The sequence below is a fragment of the Cydia pomonella genome, chromosome 7, assembly GCF_033807575.1.
Source record: "Cydia pomonella isolate Wapato2018A chromosome 7, ilCydPomo1, whole genome shotgun sequence".
Lineage (NCBI taxonomy): Eukaryota > Metazoa > Arthropoda > Insecta > Lepidoptera > Tortricidae > Cydia > Cydia pomonella.
Window position 1 is genome coordinate 6,148,714 of NC_084709.1, and position 6,564 is coordinate 6,155,277.

The following is a 6,564-nucleotide window of genomic DNA, read 5'->3' on the forward strand; positions in this document are numbered from 1 at the left end:
AAATTAGTTAATATAGTCGAAGAGCCAAAAAGCAAAATCATACATTGTTAAAATAATTATTTACTACTACAGGAGTGTTTTAGTTATCGTGCTCCAAAATATTAGTATACTGTATATTATGTATATAAATAGAAATTTAATAACCAATTATATCGGTTTAATAACTGATATATTAAGTTGGTATATCGGGCATATCAAAGGATCTCGAATATCAAAGGGCGTAACGACTTAAAGTTACTGTACTCACACCCGTTCATTAAAAATTAGCAGCATCTATCTAAATTTCTAAATGATAAAACACTGTTAATATTTCATCACTCGTCTCATGAACACTAATCAAATAAAATACCTAAATATTATATGAAACAATATCATAAAATCGGCCTTTGTAGTCCCGCAATAAACTCATTAAGGCTTATAAACTTAATTACAATTATCAGGATACGCAAACATTAAGAGCCCGCAGCAAGTTCAGCCGAATTTCACCTTTCGATACAAACAGAGTTTCGTTTTCATTTTAAAACTACGTGTTGGATTGTAATCAAACTTTGCACATACAATGACATGAGATATGTCAATGCCTGTAATTAGTTTATATAACTCCAGTTTATAAAACAAACGAAAAAGAGCAAACACAAGTTTTGTATGAAAAACATAAATTCGATGTATTTTTTTTTATTATGTTATCATAACTATCATCAGTGCCGGATTAACCATTAAGCAAAATAAGCACTTGCTTAGGGCACCACGTCTAGGGGGGCACCAAAATCGTAGGAAAAAAAACGCACAGGCTGCATCAGCATCGCAGTCGTAGTGTAGTACTTATGTACACGAAACTTTTTGGTATGTGTCTACCCATCTAATAACGAAGGGTCGTAAGAGAGTGAGGACACGTAAGCACATCTCCAACTTTACGCGGAGGCCCTCAAAGCTCATGGTCAAAAAATCTTACCGTCGGGCTTGTGGCCAACTGATTTTCTCGACGATTATTTTTTTGATTACCGATTTTGTAGCGAATTTTGCTCTCTTGCACACCAGATGTGTCGGCCAGGCCGAGTTTCTGCAGAGCCGCGATCCTGCGACCTAATTGGCAGTGTTATAAAGGGCCCCGCGAAGGCCGAAAACCAAAAGTATCTTATCAAGTTGCGCTTTCGAGCTAAGCCAAAGGCTGAGCAGTAGGAGAACCGGGATTACATAGGTTCGATTTCAAGCCACTCTTTTGCAGTTCGGCGTTAAGTCTTATGCGACGCTAGGCCTTCTACTTTATGCAAACTGCCTCACTTTCACTTGGCCATGGATCCAAATCCAAGTCCTCTCTCGCAGCTGGGCCTTCTGCTTTGCTCACACCTCGCCGTTGGTTGTATTGTATGATAACGCGCCGCGATCGGACGCTCCGGACGTTCAGCCATTCTTACCTCGTCATTGGTCAAATTCAAGCCTGGCTTTCTTCCAGCTCGACCTTTGGCCTATCCGTAAGCGCCGATCGAACGCTCCGCGCGTTCAGCCTTATGGAAAGCTCAGCCTTTGCTTTTAAAAACACTGATTTAAAGTTTCATGATTCAGGCCAATCAAATTAGATCGAAAAATAATAATAAATAATAATTAATTCCCAGCAAGCTGGAAATTGTTTTAATACTTTCATTTGGTCTTAAATGCGTGTAATCCGAGTTTGCTCCATCCCAAGAGGTGTGCATACCTTTTGGGATACTTAGGAGATATTTTTTCCCTTTGGATTGCCAAACCATAGCACTTGGTGGATCAGACACTGGTAAGGCGTTTTCGGATTATAACATGATTTTACCAAAAATAAAAAATGTCGATCTTTTTTTTACAATTTACTACGGATACATATTAAGGTATCTTCAATCAATCAATAAATTTTATTGCAAGAACATAGTTAAATTACATTTCAGATCCTCAGATATCAATTTTAGTCATAATTAGAACAATTTTCGAATTACAAGAAAAAAACTGAAAAAGAGGAAACATTTACCAGCACACCTCCTGGGATGGAGCAAACTCGGATTACACGCATTTTTAGGACCAAATTCGAAAAAATCTAATTTTATTGGCCTAGGTAATTGTGACACATTATTATTTAAGAAAACGGGACTTAATCGCGTTTGATTAAGTTCCAAAATTACCTCCAACGTCAAGATAATGATGTCGACTTTACCCAGTCTTCTCCGAGACCACGACGTCCTTTGAAACGTCAGGTCAGGTCAATAATTTGCTATTTAAGAGATGGCTAAGCCCCTACTGAAGGCCTTTGCCCTCACATGAATGAGCTTCGCAGGAAAGCTCTAGAGGTTGCAAAACCCTGTGCGGAGTACGGCCTGTCTTACGTCTTCGCTTACTCTTCGATATTGGTTGGCTTGGCTTCCGGCCTTATGCGAAACACGGTCTTCGAATTTGCTTACACTTGACCTTACCTATTGTTACATTACTGCTGCAGTACTGTCAATTTCCGTGATAAAATGATGTGACGGATTGAAAGTCTATTCTCAGCAGTAATGCGGCAATAAACGTCACTCAATTTACTAAGAAAATTCAATGTAATCTTGATGAGGGGGCACCATGGTCTAGAAATGCTTAGGGCATCAAAATATCTTAATCCGGCACTGACTATCATAAGCTATATAAACTCATCATAGGCATAGATATACGTTATTATATTGTAAGTACAAGGTTGCAGAGTAATTTAGCTAGTCGTTTTAAAATGAGAGCGTAACTATATATACGTTTGTATGGAGAACAGAACTTGCTGTGGACTCTTAAAAATCCGAGAAATTCATTTTAGAATTTTATACGATACTGGATAGTAAAGTATTATCTTATAATGAAGCTCACTTCTCGTGCGACTGTTTGTAGTAGGTACGTTTTATAATTTTGGTCGCTTTCGTATTAATCTTACGGAAAATAACGGAGAAAGACGTCCTGGACGTGTTTCAATTATCGACGATATAGACGCTATCTAAACTAAAATCGCAGTTGTATGCTCTAAAATAAAAACTTCAAATAAATCTCATATCAGAAGTTTCAGAAAGGTTAGGTATCAAAATGAGTCAATATTTTCAGGTTGATCCTACATCCCATCGTAAAAAAAGCGGCCAAGTGCGAGTCGGACTCGCCCATGAAGGGTTCCGTACATTTATGACGTATTAAAAAAAAACTACTAACTAGATCTCGTTCAAACCAATTTTCGGTGGAAGTTTGCATGGTAATGTATATCATATATTTTTTTTTGATTATTCATTCTGTTATTTTAGAAGTTACAGGGGGGGGGGGACACATTTTACCACTTTGGAAGTGTCTCTCGCGCAAACTATTCAGTTTAGAAAAAAATGATACTTATTAGAAACCTCAATATCATTTTTGAAGACCTATCCGTAGATACCCCACACGTATGGGTTTGATGAAAAAAAAAAATATTTTTTATTTTATGACTTATTAAAAAAAACTACTTACTAGATCTCGTTCAAACCAATTTTCGGTGGAAGTTTGCATGGTAATGTATATGATATATTTTTTTTAGATTTTTCATTCTGTTATTTTAGAAGTTACAGGGGGGGGGGACACAATTTTTTTCACTTTGGAAGCGCCTCTCGCGAAACTATTCAGTTTAGAAAAAAATGATATTAGAAACGTAAATATCATTTTTGAAGACCTATCCATAGATACCCCACACGTATGGGTTTAATGAAAAAAATTTTTTTTTTTAATTTTATGACGTATTAAAAAAAAACTACTTACTAGATCTCGTTCAAACCAATTTTTGGTGGTAGTTTGCAAGGCAATGTATATCATATATTTTTTTTAGATTTTTCATTCTGTTATTTTAGAAGTTACGGGGGGGGGGGGGGACACACATTTTACCAATTTGGAAGTGTCTCTCGCGTAAACTATTCAGTTTAGAAAAAAATGATATTAGAAACCTTAATATCATTTTTAAAGACCTATTCATAGATACCCCACACGTATGGGGTTGATGAAAACATTTTTTTTTTTAATTTTATGACGTATTAAAAAAAAACTACTTACTAGATCTCGTTCAAACCAATTTTTGGTGGTAGTTTGCATGGCAATGTATATCATATATTTTTTTTAGATTTTTCATTCTGTTATTTTAGAAGTTACGGGGGGGGGGGGGGACACACATTTTACCAATTTGGAAGTGTCTCTCGCGCAAACTATTCAGTTTAGAAAAAAATGATATTAGAAACCTTAATATCATTTTTAAAGACCTATTCATAGATACCCCACACGTATGGGTTTGATGAAAAAAGATTTTTTGAGTTTCAGTTCTACGTATGGGGAACCCCCAAAATTTATTGTTTTTTTTTTTTTTTTTTTGTGTAAAAATCCTAATGCGGTTCATAGAATACATCTACTTACCAAGTTTGAACAGTATAGCTCTTATAGTTTCGGAAAAAAGTGGCGGTGACATAATCGGACAGACAGACGGACATGACGAATCTATAAGGGTTCCGTTTTTTGCCATTTGGCTACGGAACCCTAAAAAAGACGTGAACGCACTGTCAGAAAAAGTTAAGAAAAGGGACCATAATATAAATTATGTTGCACTTCTACAACAGTTTTTAGAATTAATGAATTTTTAATAAATTATTTTTTGAGTATTATTTGAAATGAACAAATCTATACGTGACGCACCAGCTTGTTACCAATTTACAAATCGTTTTGTTTTAGTCCGTGAACTTACCGCTAGTATAGTGTGACCCACATAATCGTAACAACAATGTGCAATCGAAGATCATTCTTACATCGGTCTCTCGGTAGCAAAGTGGTGGGTAACTTTGTTTACCACATGAACTACAAGTTATCGACTTTGTGTTCTGGACCCCGTGCTCATATTTATTTTTATTCTAAAGCTAAGTTATACTGGAATGCAAATATTATTATAACGATTTATGCAATCGCTAGTCGATGTTTTGTTTAAATATTATTGGACTAACTATTTAACAACGAATATTTTTAAGTAGGTACTATTTTATGAGCTAAGTATGAGAGTCAGTATTTGGTTTAGATTGTTCTCTATGTCTACGTACATTATCTCTATGGCGTCCATGACGACATGAGTCCACCCGAAACGCGTGCGCAGTCCGTAGCTTGTATTGATCGCTGCCACCCCACGCGTAACAACCCTCTATCTATATACCTATACATTTCTATTATTAATACCTACGTTCTATTTGATCGATCGAGCTATGCAACTAATTTAATGTGCTCCAACCATGCTCTAATAATGATAGCTAGGTACTAAAATACTATAAGCTATTTAGTGAATTATTTATTGAATATTCCGCGCGGAAAATTCAATGTAACTGATATTAAATGATATAGTACATATATTTTAGTCTTAAATTACAACTTATCGAATTCTCAATTAAAGCTACTAACTTAAACCTTTAACAAATGAAATTAAATCTCATGAGGTTCAATCCATGATCCATGACGTAAGTACCGTCATGCTTTATTTATTACCGAACACCAAAGCACACTAAAATTTACATAACAAACAGTACAGTCTAAGTCTACATGTTTGTAGTTGTAACGTAACTATATAATCGTTTCCGGGGTCCAAATAATAATAAATGCCTGTCATATTTTATAATTAACAAATTGGATGTAAAACCTTGCTACCAATTAATAACAGAAACTCATATTCTTAATCACCTACTAAGGCACTTCACTTACTTCTGACGCAATATATTGATGAAATTTTGTTTAAAACATTTTTTTTGCAATTAATAAATTATCACAATATAATTACCCATATTTTTATGCACTCTCTTTGCGAAGCATGCACGGACGGAACCCTAAAACAAAAACGTAGTAAAGGCGCTGAGGGGATTCTGGGGGTGTATAGAGTTTTATCTAGAAAACCATGATTATGTTTACGATCGGATCTAGGGTTAGTCTGAATACTTTCAATGTAATATGATAAGAATATTTACGATAAATATCTTCTTCTTCCTCGCGTTGTCCCGGCATTTTGCCACGGCTCATGAGAGCCTGGGGTCCGCTTGACAACTAATCCCAAGATTTAGCGTAGGGACTAGTTTTTACGAAAGCGCCATCTGACCTTCCAACCCAGAGGGTAAAACTAGGCCTTGTGGGGATTGGTCCGGTTTCCTCACGATGTTTTCCTTCACCGAAAAACGATTAATATATTAACGATTATTACGATAAATATATTGTAATAAAAAGCTATAAAGTATTGATATAGAGACTAGGAATTATAATTATACTACAAACACAATTAAGGTTTTAGGTAAGTTTAAAAAATATTATTTTTCTACAGGAAAATCGGTGTATACCTGAATTGATTACGTATATTTTTTATGAATATCTGATTCTGGATCAAGTTGCAAGGTGTGCAGTCGGCGTCGGCACAGCACAAGTGCACCAACGGGGCATTTGCGCCTACTCGAAGAACATAAGTATGACGTAAGGGTTAGAGGCCACCTTTTCCAGTAAGGAAAGGATAAAGTTCACTCACGATGGAACAGTGGAAGGACATGAAATGTAACCCTTACGCCGTAC